This window comes from Lissotriton vulgaris, chromosome 2_1, assembly GCF_964263255.1.
Source record: "Lissotriton vulgaris chromosome 2_1, aLisVul1.2, whole genome shotgun sequence".
Taxonomy (NCBI): domain Eukaryota; kingdom Metazoa; phylum Chordata; class Amphibia; order Caudata; family Salamandridae; genus Lissotriton; species Lissotriton vulgaris.
The window spans coordinates 1,436,103,772-1,436,121,500 of NC_141687.1; positions in this window are offsets into that span (position 1 = coordinate 1,436,103,772).

Here is a 17,729-nt window from a genome sequence, read left to right on the forward strand (position 1 = left end):
GCGCTTCCCCGAGAGTGCGAGAAGTTTCCCGCTGCTACGAAGGTCGAGATCCTCGCAGCACCTGACGCCGCTACCAGAGCCGTCGCATCCTTCGTTTGCGGGACGCACCCGATCGGTGCGGGAAGCCACACATCGCTGCGAGTGTCGTCGCAGAGCCTGTCGTCGCTGGGTGAGATCGCCGCACCGCTTGCTTGCGGACCACATCACGTCGCTGCGAGCATCGTCGCAGAACCATCGCATCGAGGAGCTGCGAGAGAGAGGATCCCCGCTGGTCCGCGCATCGTCGCCCCGGAGATCGTTGCAACCCCTACGAGATCGTCGCATCGTGCCTTTGCGAGAACAAACTTCCTACGGAACCTACGCACCGGAATCCATACAAGTGGTCTTCCTCCCCATACAGACCGGGTTCGCCGCAACACGCCCGCTGCTGCAGCGGGGCTGTCGCATCGCCTCCCCAGGGTCTCAGGAGCAACGCATCGCTTGTTTTCCACCGCACCAGCTTCTTCGTTTGGAACTTTGTTGCAACTAAAAGGTAATGTGAGTAAACGTGACGCAATTGTAAACTTTTCACGCATCTGTGGATTATTTTATCGCAACTTAAAGAACTTTTATCACAACCTTAAGAACTCTTTTGAAACCATATTCTTGAACTGTGTATGTTGGATATTTGTCGTTTTGGTCTGTGTGTAGTTTAGAATAAATATCTTTATTTTCCTAAACTGTTGTGGAATCAGTTTGTGGTGTTTTCACTGTGTTACTGTGAGTGTTGGTACAAATACTTTACGCATTGCCTCTGGTTAGCCTAGACTGCTCGTGCCAAGCTACCTAGAGGGTGAGCAGGGGTTATCTCAGAGGGTTATCTCCTTGCCCTGACTAGAAGCAAGGGTCCCTATTTGGACAGTGGTACCTACCTCTGCCAACTAGAGATCCCCAGTTCTAACATTGGTGGCAGCGGTGGGATTGAACTTGTATTTGTACTAGACCCACAGTGATTGGGGTACATCACTAGTGAGTGCAGACCACTACGCCACCACATACTACGGTTAAGTTTTTTATTTTTTGATCGTAACCCTGAAAGAATCCAAGCATCATGTCTCAGAATGGTAAACCATCAAGTGATGTTGCAGAACTGGAGTTTGATATTGAAATGTTAAGTGATTACAAAGTAGATCAACTCAGGCGGCTCTGCAGGAGCTTTGGAAGTCCCATGAAGCGCAGCTCCAAGAAGGAGGAGCTACAGGAGGCTGTAAGGGCCTGGTGGGAGACCAAAGAGGCTGGGGAGACAGATGATGCAGAAGTGGATGAGGATGCACAAAGGGATGGTTTCAGGCCTCAGGATCTGCCTGTGTCCAGAGCGGCCTCAAGGGCTAGCAGCAACCATTCGGCTGAGAATTTTTCCACAGAAGAGTTGGAGGAAAACCAAAGGGCTAGAGATCATAAATTAGAAATGTTGAGGCTTGAAATGAAGATGAAGCAAATGGAAAAAGAAAGGGCGGCGGAGGAGAGCAAACATGCCCGTGCCCTAGAGGAATTGAAATTGGCCTTGGCCCATGAATTAACAATGAGGAAGCTTGAGTTGGAGCTCAATAGGCCTGAGGCCATGAGGGTCTCAGCTGAAGAAGAAACATGGGTCGCTCAAGAGGTGAGCTTTGCTGAGTTGGAGGTGGAGTCCAACTCAGATGGTGGCAGCATGATTTTGATATCTAGTGTGGAGAGAAAGGTACAAACACCCAGAGATGTGGCGCCTGACTTGAGGGAGGGGGTCGACATACACCAGGGGATTCAGGTTTATGATGTAGTTCCAGTGGAGTGCAGTGTCTCTGAAGTAGATTGGGGAATTGACACAGGGGACCATATTCCTAGTGGTGGAAGGGACACTCTACTGACTCTAGATGAGAGGTACAGGGAGAGGGGTTCCCCCATGGTAGAAACCTTGGTGTGTGTGTGTGAAGACCAGCCAGAAGAGTGTGGGTTGTGTGACAGAGGCAGTCAGATACTGTCTTGCCAGTCTCAGGAGAGTGGTGTGGGGTACTTGTGTGAGACACTGGAGGGTGAGGCAAAGGGTAGCTTGGTTAACAACTGTGGGGGGCTGTGTGATTCATTTGTTGGAGAGCATATTTTAAGTCCCTGTTTTCCAGAGCTATGCCAACACCCGGTGGAATGTGAGTTATCTGATCCCAGAGAGCTTGCGTTGGAGGCAGACCTCTTGGTGGATTCCAGAGAGTCTGAGGAGGCATTGGGGAGTGATCCCAAAAGGAGTGGCTTAGATATCTTCCAGACCTGTGAGGTGGAGGAGGTTCAGTGTAGCCCAGTTAGGTCCCAGAGTAGTGGGAGGGGTGTAGGGGCTCATGTCCGGTCTCAGTGGAGAAGGAATAAGTGTGGGACAGTGTGTCTCACGGTGCCCGAAACCCAGTCTCAGGGCCTGTAGGGTTCCTTAAGGGAACATCAGGTTGGGGACCTAGACTATACTTGTAGGCCATTTGAGGAGGATCTCCTAGTGTCATTTGAACGGGGAGTGCCTGTAACCAGGCCTCCATCAGTTCTGGTGTCTGGCAGTGCCACTCCAGTTGGGAGGGTGCAGAAGACCAGACTGAGGGGTGAGAGGGGGAAGGAGTCCCCAGTGGGAGAACCAGTGGGTCAGGGACCAGTCAGAAGGGCTGAGTCTCCCAGGAGTGACCATGGTGACAACACTTCTGTCCTGGGGGATCTTCCCGCACTGTCAGGTGGACAGGGGTCGGGAGATCTGCGCCAGGCAGACTGTCACAGGACACATGAGTTGTGTGTCACCCTCAAGGGGGTACTATGTGAGTCCCCAGAAGTCCTGGCGTGCCAGGCGAATGCACAACCGCAGGTTTTGGTCCCTGGGTTGGGAGACCAGGTTCAGGATCTGCCTGACCTGGAAGGAAGGACATCTGTAACCAGTGCCCTGACTAATATGGTTCCCAGGGGTACCCCTCCAGCAGGGAGGGTGCAGCACTCTGGAAGGGGGTGCAGAGGGAGGGAGCACTCGCCTCTGACCCCGGCGCAACCTGAGGGGTTAAACCCTAGGTTGGGAGACCAGTTGCTGGAGGGAGGTCCTGAACTGGTGGGAAAGTTGTGTTCTTGGTTGTCTTGGTGGACAGGGTTGCCCCTGGAAGGGAGACAGGAGTCTCACCCTGGGGGTGGACTGGGCCACACCGTTTTGTTGGCCAGGTGGGTACTGTCTACCAGTATGGGCATATCTGTGAGTGAAGTCCTGGTGTGCCGGGCAAGTGTTCCACCGCAGGGGTTGGTCCCTGGGTGGGGAAGCCAGGTTCAGTTGTCTGACCTGGAGGCTTTGGATCCTAGGTTTGAGGGCCAGGTCCGGGGTGTCCCCCCTGACCTGGAATACCAGTTGCAGGATAGAACCCCTGAACTGGTGGGTGAATGGTGCAGGACACCTGCCACAGGTGTCCTGACTATTCTAGAAGGGGGTACCGCTCCAGGTTGGAGGGCACAGAGCCCCAAGAAAGAGGAGGACAGGGTGTGGAGAAGCCCACCTCAGCCTCCTGTCCAGCCGCCGGATACAGGTCCGGGACTGGTGGGTCAGTGCCAGAGTGTCAGACCTGACCTGAAAAGAGAGGGAGTGGACAAAGGGTGCCAAGCACCTGGGGCTACTGCCCCCCACCCTCTGATGCCACGGGGATTTGAGAGCCATGAGAGGCATGAGGCCTGGGTCTCATCCCTGATCACTGTTGGAGGTCACTGTGGCTTGCTGTCGGTCTGTTGGGACTCACCTGTGAGGAAATTAAGGTTAGGTGCTGCACAGGTGGTGTCCACAGGTGAGGTGACGGGTTCCACATGGATTGGCATGGTGGACCCTGAGAGTATGGATGGAGTGATCCAACTAGGTTCAGGAAGGCGTAGAACAGGAATAGTGCCCTGCTGTTTGGGCCAGGTACCGTGTTCTATCGCCTTAATCAGGGAATCCCATCGAGGTATTGTTTGGTCTACCCTGGCTTTAGGCTGGAAGGGGGTTGTGTTGGAACTGGCCCTTCTTGCAGGGTCATCCCCAAACTTTTTGCTTCTTCCTCCCTTATTTGTCTGACCCGTGGCTGTTGCCAATAGGACTCTGCGCACTTTACCACTGCTGATCAGTGCTAAAGTGCGTATGCTCTCTGTGTAAATTGTTATCATAATTGGATATACATGATTGGCATATTTGTATCACCATGAAGTCCCTAGTAAAGTGCACTGGGTGTGCCAGGGCTGGTGATGACAAATGCTACTTGTGGGCCTGCAGCACTGATTGTGCCACCCACAGGAGTAGCTCTAAAATGGTGCCTCAGGCCTGCCACTGCAGTGCCTATGGGCTGTTTAGAAACTGCCATGTCCTCCTGGTCAGTGTCACTACTCACCAGGCCTAACCCTTCCCTTTTTGTGCACATCAGTCACCCCTTTGTTTAGTCGAGCCTTCAACTGTGACGTGCGTCCATGTCTCAGCACCTTAGAATGCCTTTCACGTTTTGGTGCATGTATGCACTGTAAGCCACTCTGCAGCGACGTCCTAAGCGTGCCGCCATCTTTAGGTTGGCTTTGGCACATGGAACTTGTCGGTGCTCAGCTTCTTCTTGCCAACCAAGTTCTCGGTTGCCACACACGGAAGGAGTTGACGGCACGGAAGACGCTTGCTCTGACTCTGCAGAATCACTAGTACGCTTTGTGCTTTTTAGTATGTCATCTTTGGTATGAGTGCAGAGTTTGTGGCAGGAGCTCCGTCTTCCAGCGATCACGTTGGACTTTGGCAATCATTACAAAACACAATGGAATGTCCAGTCTGGGTATGTTCTCCTGCCATTTTCAAGCTGCAACATATTTGTGGTAATAACATAACATTTTATTTATACTGATGGCGGTTGTTGGAACTGGCCCTTCTTGCAGGGTCATCCCCAAACTCTTTGCTTCTTCCTCCCTTATTTTTCCTGACCCGTGGCTATTGGCAATAGTTCTCTGCGCACTTTACCACTGCTGATCAGTGCTAAAGTGCATATGCTCTCTGTGTAAATTGTTATCATAATTGGATATACATGATTGGCATATTTGTATCACCATGAAGTGCCTAGTAAAGTGCACTGGGTGTGCCAGGGCTGGTGATGACAAATGCTACTAGTGGGCCTGCAGCACTGATTGTGTCACCCACAGGAGTAGCTCTAAAATGGTGCCTCAGGCCTGCCACTGCAGTGCCTATGGGCAGTTTAGAAACTGCCATGTCCTCCTGGTCAGTGTCCCCACTGACCAGGCCTAACCCTTCCCTTTTTCTGCACATCAGTCACCCCTATGGAAGGCCCAAGGTACCCCCCTGGGCAGGGTGCAGTGTATGTGAAAGGTAGAGCATGTACTGGTGCAGGTGACATGCTCTGGTAGTGAATTACAGCCATTTTCGTTTTTCACTATTGTAAGGCTATCTTGCTCCATAGATTAACATGGGGGATGCTGGCTACAGTGGCTTCCACCATTTCTTTCCATAGGAACAAGATAGGACATAAGTATCTAGTGTCCCTGAACTCAGAATTTAATAACACATCTTTTAGGAAAGGTTGTTTTTAAATCCTGTGTTTGAGAACAGCACTTTTAGAAAGTTGCTGTTCTCTTGTCTGACCCTTCTGTGTGCCTTGGCCTGTTTGTGTATTGACTGTCTGGTTTGAGAGTGACAGGGGCTGGGGATTCCCCAGGAGGCTGGCTGAGTCAGCCCTAGGCTGAATGACTGCATCTGCGACCTGAGTGGTGGGAGGAGTTAGCACCTGGGCCTGAATAGGGCTGTGCCTGCCTGCCACAATGCTGGCTCCACCTCCTGCTGGGTGGCTGACGACCCTGCCCCTCACTCTGAAGGGAAAGAAGAAGCCAGCAAAACAAAGTACTCAGGATCCACCCAGAACTGGTTCAGCCCGTGCTCAGGGCCCACATGCACTAAAAGAACAAATACTTTAGGGGTATAAGTACAGGACCCCTGACAACAGAAAATTAGATCATCCTGGAATCAAGAAGGAACCTCTGCCAAGGAGAAAGCTAAAACTGAAGAAGGAAGACTGTCCTGCTGTTGCTCTGCTGGACTGACCTGTTGCTTTGCTGCCAAGGAGAGGGGAAGGACTTTACTGTTGTACTGTGTCCCCTGTCTTGAAGGAATCTCCAAGGGCCTGAGAAGAGCTGTCTCCCTGTTCTGAAGTCCCTGGAACAAAAGGACTTCACCTCCAGCTTCCCTGAACTCTGCTGAGAGAGTTCTGTCCTTCCTAGAGTGCTTGATCCAGTTGTGGGGCCTCTGGAAGTTGTACCTGTGCTGGGAAGCTTGAAACTAAGCTTGAGAGACTTTTGCAATTGAAAAGTGTCGCATCGCTCGCTTGTGGAGCGCATCCCCGACAGTGCGAGAAGTTTCCAGCTGCTACGAAGGTCGAGATCGTCGCAGCGCCTGACGCCGCTGCCAGAGCCATCGCATCCTTTGTGTGTGGGACGCACCCGATCGGTGACGGAAGCCGAACATCGCTCTGAGGGTCGTCGCAGAGCCTGTCGTCGCTGGGTGAGATCACTGCACCGCTTGCTTGCGGACCGCATCATGTCGCTGCGAGCATCGTCGCAGAACCATCGCATCGAGTAGCTGCGAGAGAGAGGATCCCCGCTGCTCCGCGCATCGTCGCCCCGGAGATAGTCTTAGCCCCTACGAGATCGTCGCATCGTGCCTTTGCGAGAACAAACTTCCTACGGAACCTACGCACCGGAATCCATACAAGTGGCCTTCCACCCCATACAGACCGGATTCGCCGCAACACGCCCGCTGCTGCAGCGGGGCTGTCGCATCGCCTCCCCAGGGTCTCAGGAGCAACGCATCGCTTGTTTTCCACCGCACCAGCTTCTGAGTTTGGAACTTTGTTGCAACTAAACGGTACTGTGAGTAAACGTGACACAACTGTAAACTTTTCACGCATCTGTGGATTATTTTATCGCAACTTAAAGAACTTTGATCACAACCTTAAGAACTCTGTTGAAACCATATTCTTGAACTGTGTATGTTGGATTTTTGTCATTTTGGTCTTGTGTAGTTTAGAATAAATATCTTTATTTTCCTAAACTGTTGTGGAATCAGTTTGTGGTGTTTTCACTGTGTTACTGTGAGTGTTGGTACAAATACTTTACGCATTGCCTCTGGTTAGCCTAGACTGCTCGTGCCAAGCTACCTAGAGGGTGAGCAGGGGTTATCTCAGCTGGTTATCTCCTTGCCCTGACTAGAAGCAAGGGTCCCTATTTGAACAGTGGTACCTACCTCTGCCAACTAGAGACCCCCAGTTCTAACAGCGGTCTAGATAGTTGACCCAGTGCCCAGCTCTTGTATTATCCTGCTGTGTCATGTTGCATGTGGAGTCATAGGAAAGTATACACAGGAGGAAATTTATTGTGCATCATCTTCAGCCCGTTTTACAAGACTGTACTCACAGCTCTAATCACCATTAGGACAGTCTTTTTGAGAACTTTGTTGTGTCTCTATGTTTTAACTAGTTACACACCTGATTACATGTAAAGGTGTTCTACTTGCATTTAATTGTGCTGTGTTTTATATGCTACTAGCAGCCCGCCCCAGTGTTGCCTGGGGCAGAAGGGGGCTGGGGGCAGCATTTCAGGCTTGCGTGCACTCCCGCCCGCCACGCCACGACATTGTCTGTGTCCAAGACAATGTCGTTGGAGGCGGGGTCCGGGGAGGGAGTGCACGCAAGCCTGAAATGCTGCCCCCAGACCCTGGGCCTTACCGCAGTTGTTTCGGGCCAACCTCCCATCACCGGCTCCCTCCCATCCCATGTCCCTGAAATTCTGCCCCCAGACCCTGAGCCTTACCGACCCTGAACCTTACCGCAGTTGTTCCGGGCCAACCTCCCGCACCGGCTTCCTCCCGTCCCGTGTCCCTGAAATGCTGCCCCCAGACCCTGAGCCTTACCGCAGTTGTTCCGGGCCAACCTCCCGCACCGGCTCCCTCCCGTCCTGTGTCCCAGAGCCTTACCTGAGCTGCCGCTCCTCCCCGAGCTCCTCACTTCACTGCCGCTCCTCCCCGCCATCACGTACGTTGCGGCCAGCGCTACGTCGTGGCCGTCAGCGTCTCTGCCGGCGCTACTTTCAGGGCACTACTTTTTTTTAAGGTATATTTTTAAATTTACGTTTTTTCTTTATTTTCTATAGACTATGTCCATCTGCACACCCTGAGGATTACAACAATGTATTGGGTGTGTGGATTGGCGCTGTGGTTCCCGAGTTTACCTTGCCAAAAGGTTTGTGTTATCTCTTTATAATAGTAGTATAGATTCTTCTGCAACATTGTCATGATTTTCTATCTCTAGCTTAATACAGTGAACTTTAGTCATCACATGCAAGGGTAGTTGTTTTCAGGTGAGAGTTCGCTCACCAGCGTGGGGCACAGTTCACTAGTGTTCTATAGTGTTCTACAATGATTGGTATAGTACTTGTATTCACCTGCAATGTTATTATGTTGTGATGCCATAGCTTTACGCTGTTTATGTTGGGACGTCTTAGTCTCCTGGTGGGTGGACATCACAGGTTCTTCTTTAGTTGAGGGTGAGTCTGGTTTTGGTGGGTGGATTTCCACATCTATGTGTAATGGTGACATTATTTATGTGGATTTGTGTTGTGTTGGTAGTCGTCTTGCGCTGCACTTCTTATATGTTTGTATGTGTGTAAGTCGCCCTGCGCCTCACATGTTGTCCTGTGTAAGTAGCCCTGCACTTCAGATGTTATTGTGTGTAAGTCACCCTGCACCTCACGTGCTGTCCTGTGTAAGTCGTCCTGCGCTTAAGGTGTTGTCGTGTGTAAGTCGCCCTGCGCATCACATGTTGTCCTGTGTAAGTCGCCCGCGCTTCAGATGTTGTCGTGTGTAAGTCGCCCTGCGCCTCACTGTGTGTACCCCTTCTGCAAACAGATATTATGTTAAATCTGTTAGCGTACTTTAATGTTTTTAACATTAGGAGAACTGAGAGAAATCATTAAAACTTGTTAATCTCTACTTGTTTCTACCTAATTTTATCTTCACACTTTTTCACTACACATTTTCTGCACTGCAATTCAGTTACCCTCTTAACTAACATTATCTCCGGTACCACCTCCAAAAATAACTAACACTCATCCTGAGTTGATTGTTCGTCACAGTAAACATCTTGTGGTGAACGGCACTCTCTCCTGGGTTATGGAGAGCCCAAATGATGACTAGGGCGGTACCGAATAGGGAGCTGATGGGTATTTTTTCCTAACTTATGGAATATAGTGCCCTTTGTTACACAATTGCACTATCACTTTTCTGTCATCTCTAGTTCAACCACATTGTGTCTACACACTTGAACATTTCTTTCCCCTGACCCTCAGACATCTTTGTTGTTAAGACGTTGTCTTTTTGGGGCATTTGTCTGTATGTGGTCGTTAACTGTGCCCTTGGGCCCTTGTTATAACTTTTCGTTTTACCCTCTACGTGGTCCATATTGTGGTACACTTGTATTTGTAGTGTCGGTTCACCCTTGTTGTCTGTTTCTGGCCTCAGGTGTTTGTCGTGGTGTGTGTGCACCTTTCACTACTAAATTTTTCTTTTGTGTTTTTGGGAAAGGATAGGGTCATTGCTAGTTGGAAACGTAATATTGCTTGACAGTGTATTTTCCTTACCAATTTGCAATTGTTTGAGGATTTATATCTAATGAATCTTAACAATTTTCATGAGGGAGGATGGGGGTTTTTGATGCATGTTTTTAATATGTCTTATTATGCCCATCTTTTCTTGTTTGCTTTGTTCTCTCTTTGGTGATGTTTTGAGTTCATTTTCATCCCTTATTTATGAACATTATCGCCTTTTGCGTATAGTTTATTTTTCCTTAAATTTGTTAGTTTTGTTTTTCATTTTAAAGGAAAGGGATAATGTTATATTCTAAGGTTTGCATTCATATGTAAATCAGCCTAGATCCTCCTAGCTGCTTAGCCAGAGTGAGAGATGGTGACGGAACGTTGGTGTGCCTCTGATGAATGGAATGCCTGGGTGCCTGTGTGGATGAGTGGGTGACAGTTGGAGATGGGCTGAGCAGCTAGGCAGGCTGCTCCTGGTGGGGCTGGCATAGGAGTTACTAGAGCTGGGTTAAGAGTTGTACATGGCTGATCCTTGTTTGATACTGCAAGACATGGATTAATAAAGAAGACTTCAGAAACTTACAACCTGGCTACCAGTGCCTTCACGTACAAGGTACAACAAAGTGTCCCAGCGCAAACCTTGAGGAGTGAGGGAAAACTAATTAGATAAAGAAGAATGTTTTCAGATTTTCTTTTAAATGAATGGGATCCTGAATGCTATGGAGAGCAAGAGACCGTGAATTCCAATCCAGAGCAGCCTTCAAGGCAATGGAACTGCCACCCGTCCTTTGCAGTCGGTAGTGGGGGACATGAGCCAAGAGTTGAGAAGCAGAGCGCAGTTGTCTAGAAGGAGTGTAAAAAGTAAAGCGCTTTCGCAAATAAATTGGACCTGAGGCATTCAGGGCATGGTGTGCTATGACCAGAGCTTTGAACTTAACCTGTTCGGCTACGGGCAGCCAGTGAAATGCGTGTAGGTCTTGTCTCACACTGCTTCTGATAGGGATGTTAGAGAAGCCTGGCTGACGCATTCTGGACTACTTGTAGTTTATTAAGTAGGTATCCTAGGAGGCCAACGTACAGGGCATAGGTGTAATCGATTCCTAATAAAATTGGGGCGCTAATGACCGTTTCATTAGCAGCCATGGGAAGAAGTGGAAGATATTTCCTGAGGGTTTTGAGTAACCCGCAACAGTTCCTGGCTAGCTTCTTGATCTGGGTGGAGAACAAGAGATTCTCCTCAAAACCAGATCCCCAGAGAGAGAAATCAGGCGGTCAAAGTGTTTCTCTAAACTGAGGAGGGAAGCTTCCATAAAGTAGGATTTCAGATTTCTACTCATTGGGCCTGATTCACAGAACTAACTTAAGACAAAATCCTAAACTTACTACCATTTTCGTATTCACAGAAGGCACTTACTCATTTTGGTATTCACAGAAGACACTTACTCATTTCGGTATTCACAGAAGTTAGGAGTCCTAACTTTAGGACTTCTAAATGCCTTCTGTGAATACCGAAAGTCTTAAAATTAGGATTTTTCTCAATTTAGAAGTAGTAAAGTTAGGACTCCTAACTTTAGGACTCCTAAATGCCTTCTGTGAATACTGAAAGTCTTAAAATTAGGATTTTTCTCAGTTTAGTAGTAGTAAAGTTAGGACTCCTAACTTTAGGACTTCTAAATGCCTTCTGTGAATACCGAAAGTCTTAAAATTAGGATTTTTCTCAGTTTAGTAGTAGTAAAGTTAGGACTCCTAACTATAGGACTCCTAAATGCCTTCTGTGAATACCGAAAGTATTAAAATCAGGATTTTTCTCAATTTACTACTACTTAACCCGAGAAAAATCCTAATTGTAAGACATTCGGTGTTCACAGAAGGTGATCCTCGTGTACCTATTAGCAAAAATCGCTAATGGTGGGATGCTCAATCAAAAGTGGTTGAGCATGTGTAGTAAAAAGCAATCGCATGCACTATATTTATTGCAATCTCGCTCATTCCTATAGATGCATAGAGGCGCGATATCTTTGCAATAAATATAGTGCATGCGATTGAGCACGCACCTCTTGATAAGCATATATGTACTGGCACAACAATAAGCCCTCCACGGGCACACGATCAGCACGTTTAATCACGTGAAGTTTTCCTATTGACAGTGGTATGAAGCATGAAAGCACAGAGACACAGCACGATGTAACAGGCATGTAAGACTGATCACGCCTGATATTTGTTTGTTTTCTCTCTTCCCCACAGGTCTTTTGCTTTTTACTACACATGCTCAACCACTTTTGACTGAGCATCCCACCATTAGTGATTTTTGCTAATAGGTACACGAAGATCTAGGATTGGGTGTGCCTTTTAGGGGGTACATACCGTCCATTTCCTTGTTCATGGTCCTGATGAATACCTGACACTTCCCACGTAAGGTAGAAACATGTAGACCAATACACATATAGAGATACTTTGGCCGTAACTACCCTCTCAGTATCTCGCCACCTTTTTTAATATTGTCCAGTTGCTTCAAAATAAAATTCATATTTTCTGTAAGTTAAACCAGGACAATTTTTAACACCTTTTTTGCACTTACATTCACAACCTGCTCCACTGTACTTCAGGTGTTGTAGCACACCCTGGTGACGCTAGGCCACCGGGGTGGGCCCCGATGATGAGGCATGTCACCACTAGGCTGGTGAGTGAGGGTTTTTTTACAAAAGGATGAATCCTTTCCTTTTGTCAGTCAAAACACCCCATTAGGAAATCTTCTGTTTTTCTTTTGGTGGTACTCCTCTTTTTGTTTAATCTGGGGATTTTAATATCCGCATGTGACACTAAAATTATAATGTCTTATGGCATTTGGGACGTAGCTGATCAGTCTGTCACAAATTTCAGGCATACAACATAAGGGTACAGATAAGTTGTCTAAGCAACTATAACCCTCTACCTTGGAATTACATTTAGATCTTAACAGCAACACTCCAAACATTCCATAAAATAGGCTTGAATATCGACAGAATAAGGGCCTAAAAATCAAAAAGTGATAAAGATCGTTTTATGAAGGCTCTGTTAGTAAATGATCAGGCTCAAATTGTTACTGTCATACAAGACAACGCCAGTGCAGATATTCGGGCCTAGTCTACCCTGAACATGTATATAGCAGCAAAATTGACTAAAAATGCTCCAAAGCCCGAGCTGGTTTAATCAACTCTGTAGGACCCGAAATGCATTGGGTATGGTGAACCATTGCGTTATAAGACAGAAATATTTAAGTCAAACAAAGAAAAGCATATAAGATTGTCTTTTGAAAATTAAAGAAGACAATCCACTGATTACCAGACCATGTGTGATCTATGAAATGATTTGAAAGAGGAGTAGACACTTTTATGTTTCATGTTGAATGAACGCATTCTTCGTGATTTATTAATCACAACAGGATTGATTCATTTGAGGGCACTGCCCGACACAGTGCAACAAGAATAGCGCCAACAATACACAATTTTAAACTTTGCAAAGATTGTGTGCAACAGAGATAGCATACATTATTAATCAACCCCGAGACCAGCTAGTTGTAGCTCAAGCTAGGAAAACAAAATACAGGAGACAGCCTGGGGAGATCTTCAGGCTGCAAGTGGATTGACGGAAGCTTGTGCCTTTTGGAAGGTTGTTAATTTCCATTAACTCTCAGGCTATGATAGTCCAAAGGTTGACATAGTTATACCGGCAGGAGTATGGGTATAGAACTTTTCTAAATATTTTGGGCCTGGTGACCTAATTCCCCATATGGTTTTGGGAGAAGAAGCACATTATTACCAGAAGGCTGCTATTGTCCACAGCATATGGATCAAGGTGTCACACATAATCGCCTTAGAAAGTAGCCATGTAAATAAAGTTCCAGGCAGAGACAAAATCCCCTCTGACTTCTACAAATCATTACCCCCATTTTGTGGTCCGCTGATTTCAAACGTCATATGGTCACAAATCGCAGGTCCCTGGTCCAGACCTGACAGGGGGCTATAATTGTGCTAATATTCAAAAAGGGGGCTAAGAATATACCTCATTGTTAGCACCTAATCTAGCTATTAGATAGCACAGTCAAAATCTTGGGCAGGCTAATTTTGGTGAAGCTAGAGGTTTGGGCAGCTGAGACTCAGAGGCTTTCAGATGTTCAGTTTAAATCCTGCATAAGGTTAGGAACTACTGAGCAAAGTCTGAATCTGTGTCTTATTGTACAAAAATACATGAAGGCAAAAAAGAATGTGTCCATTTGGCCTTCATGGATCTAACATGTGTATTTGACACTGTTGAGTGGTCTAAACTATGGGGGATTATGGAAGAAATGGGGATAGGTAATGCAATTATAAACTTACTCTGTCGACTCCATGCTCATACCACAGCCAACATCCGGTACAGCAAGGAAGGAGATCTTACAGAAGAAATTTGTTCAGTAGTAGAGGTTAGACAAGAATGTGTACTTGCCCCATTTGCTTTTTTACTATCCATTAATGGTCCTGAGGAGTACCTGTGTAGCAAAGAAATGGCTATCCCGAAGATTGGTTCCTGTTTAGTACCCACACCCGAGTGCAGAGAACGGCCCGGGACCAGGGTTCGATTCCCGACGCGGCAGGGTCTTGGACCAGGATCAGCGGACTGATAATTCTCGCATCGGTGCCCACTCCGACCAGGGAGCACACTCGGCAACTCTGGGCATTAGCTTGCCTCATCTCCACAACGGCCCCACACAAACGCCGGGGATGCCTGGTTTCACCTTGGAGACCCCCAGGAGGGACTATCTCACAGGGAAAGCCAGGACGGGTTCCCCAGCGGTCTATAGCGCTACGAGGCCTCCGGGTAGCAGTGCGCTTTACAAGACACAACAATTTACTATTGTACGCAGATGATGCATTGCTAATAGCAAGGACAGCCAATGGTCTGCAATCACTTTTAGATGCTTTTAACAGTTTTATGAGTGATTAGAGGCTAAGGATGAACCTCATAAAGTATTTGTAATGAATTGTGGACCCAAGGTATCTTGGACATGTTTACTTGGCAGCACAGAAGTTCTTCAAGTCCCATATTTTACTTATCTAGGTATACCAGTTAATTTTGCTATTAGTTGGAATTCTTTATTGAATATTAAATTATGATAATTCCGAAGGTATATTGAGGAGGTTTTACAATTTTCTAAAAGACTAGGGCACAAACTGGTGAGTGAATTAGTACGCATATTTAAGTGTAAATGTCTATCTATTGCTACCTTTGGTGCTGGTCTGTGGGTAATGCCAGTAGCAATTGTATACTAAAAATTGAAAACAATTTTTAAGAAGACTGTTGGCAGTAGCACTACCTGCTTCTACTAATTTCTGTCATGGAGAAGTAGGGCTTGGTTTTATAGAAGATCACAGCAAATTACAGCCCCTTCCACTCTGGCTTAGAGTATGGAGACAACTGGAAGCATATTTTAGAAGAACAATTTTGGCTGATTGTCTGGAACTAGACAATTCACTAAACATTCCTTGGCTTTAATATATAAAGCAGTGCTTTAATGAGCTCGGCCTTCCAGAACTCTTCTCCAATCTGACTGATTCTGCTAGCTGGTCATCACAAAAAGTGAAAGAGCTTTTTTTTAGAAACAACCAATCCTTATGTATGGTGAACATCAGTGCCAGACATGATGGACTTCCCCAATTAAATTTTAATGTGAGTCTTTCCCCGGCACTGTATCTGCAGGCAAGTTAAAAAAACGTCATATATTTTTACTTACTAGATTTTGTCTTAAGTCTCCTCACTTTCTGATGGCTTTCCCCACCCAAGGTACATGGTTTCTATCACTTCCACCTTACCCTGTGTTGGCACCATAGCACAAAGAGCAATGCACTTTACCCTATTTTGTTCCCTCTATACTTCGGAGGAGACAGTTTTTGTATCCAACACTGAGAACCTCAAAGGTTAGATCTCATGAGCTGACATTTGCATACTTACATTGTTTGGGAAGATTGGATATCCACTGTGCTGTGTTACATTTTATAATAAGTGACCTGTAAATTCATAGTTAATATTGAGAAACTGTACTAATTGTTCTTTCTTTTAATCTTTGTAACATTGAACTGGTGTTTAGTATTTTATATTTGGAAAATGTGTAATCATAATGTATATTTCTATATTTGTATGTAATTATATATTTTTATTATGAACTTTTATGGCTCTGTAGAGCAGTATAAAGTATTTTGATTGATTGATTGATTGATTGGTTGATTGATTGATTGGTTGGTTGATTGACATGATAAATGCAGAATATAATTGGCATCTGTATTTATTGCTTGACTTTTCACGGCTCACCATTGGGTCAAGACACACATTTTGCCCTAGAAGAACACTATTGACTTGAGGCCCTACTCTCTGCCTGGTGGTCTCTCCTCCTTGAGGTGTCATCCCTTTATGGTCACCACTGCACTCTCCCAATAGCTGCACTATCATCAAACTTTTCGCGATTTGCATGCCACATAGTGGCAGCATTCTGTCAGTTCAAGCTGTAGATACCTGAAAATAGAAGCGCATTCCTCCAATGCACAGTGGAACAAACTGTCAGCTGTCCTTAGATCTACTCCTGTCTGCTTCCGGAATGCAGGTACAGCTAGTGATATTCATCACCCACACCTGTCTTAAAGCCTTTCTGCACTACAAAGCTCTCGCAGTACCGCACCCCTTGGATCCCCACAGCACAATCAAAAAGTAGTGGGGGGATTCTCCAGCTAACTAAGGGTGGTGTCATCTTTCTTTATGCGATTAGAATGAGAAGAACTCTGCTGATTTTATGGCCTGACTTTGATTGCCAAGTAGCTCCACAGCTCCCCTCCAGATGCTAGATTGCTAGAACCATCCAGTGCTAAAAAAAAGTTATTTAACAGAAGTACTCAGAAATGAACCTGAGACGTAGCCCTAAAATAGAGCACACAATTCAAAAGTTCAATCCCCTGCAGTTCTAGCTCCGCCCCCACGTTTGGCAATTTCAATCAAGGAGTTACAAATACAGAGACTCACCTGCAACAATCTTAGGCCTCATGCCAATGCCACAACCAGGATTGCGCCTCAGCCTATTAGAATGTATATTCAATAGCAGAGGGTTTGGAAGAGTAACCTGAGAATCCAAAGTGTTTCATAGGTTGCGAAGACGAGCACCCCTCTGTTCAAGTCATGTCTGATATTATAAAAATACATATCCTGAAGTGGTTCAAAGGTGTCTTGAAATTTTCTATTTTGGAATATATAGAGTGTGTCAGACCTGTCATTCTTGGTGTAGTCTTCCTTCAAACCTTTGCCTTCACCACCCATTTTGTTTTTATTGGCATTAGGACCACTACTAAAGTGTTTGTGCTCTCCCCTTTAAGCATAATGCAATTGGCTCACAGCTGATTAGCATATTTTATTTTATTTACTTATATGTCCCTACTAAATAGTACTACATGTATCCAGCACCTGTAAATTAAATGCTTCCAGGGGACCTCACTGTGCCACCCACTTATGTAGCACTTTACAGCATGTCTCAGGCTTTCAATTGCAGCCTGTTTGGCAGTTTTCAAACTTGCCAATTTGACCTGGAAAAATAAACCTTTTGCCAGACCTATACCTTCCTTTTTAAAACATATAAGTCTCACCTTAAGGTGGTCCTAAATACCCCATATAGCAGGGTGCATTGTATTTAAAGAATAGGATGTATTTTAAGTTTCACATGTTCTGGTAGTGAAAAACTCCTAATTACATTTTTCACTACTGTAAGGCCTTATTATATTTACTAAGGGCTAACTTTTGATTGGGAGCAGATAGGAATTTCAAGTTTGGACTCCAAGGAAATGTCATTTTAAATCCTTTTTAATGGTGAAGTCTGTGCCCTGCTTTACATGACTGTGAATATCTTGGCTGTTGGCCTTTGTTTATTCTTCCCAGACAGTGAGACAATGGGGGACTACCTGTTGGCTGGATGGGTGGGCCAGAGCTGTTCTTTGACCCACTTGTATTTAAAATTGCTGCCTGCAGCACACACAAATGAACCTGACACCAGTCTTTTATCACCCCAGACTATTTGGAGCCTTGCTAAGGATAGAGGTTTCCAAGATCAGTTGTGGAGGTAG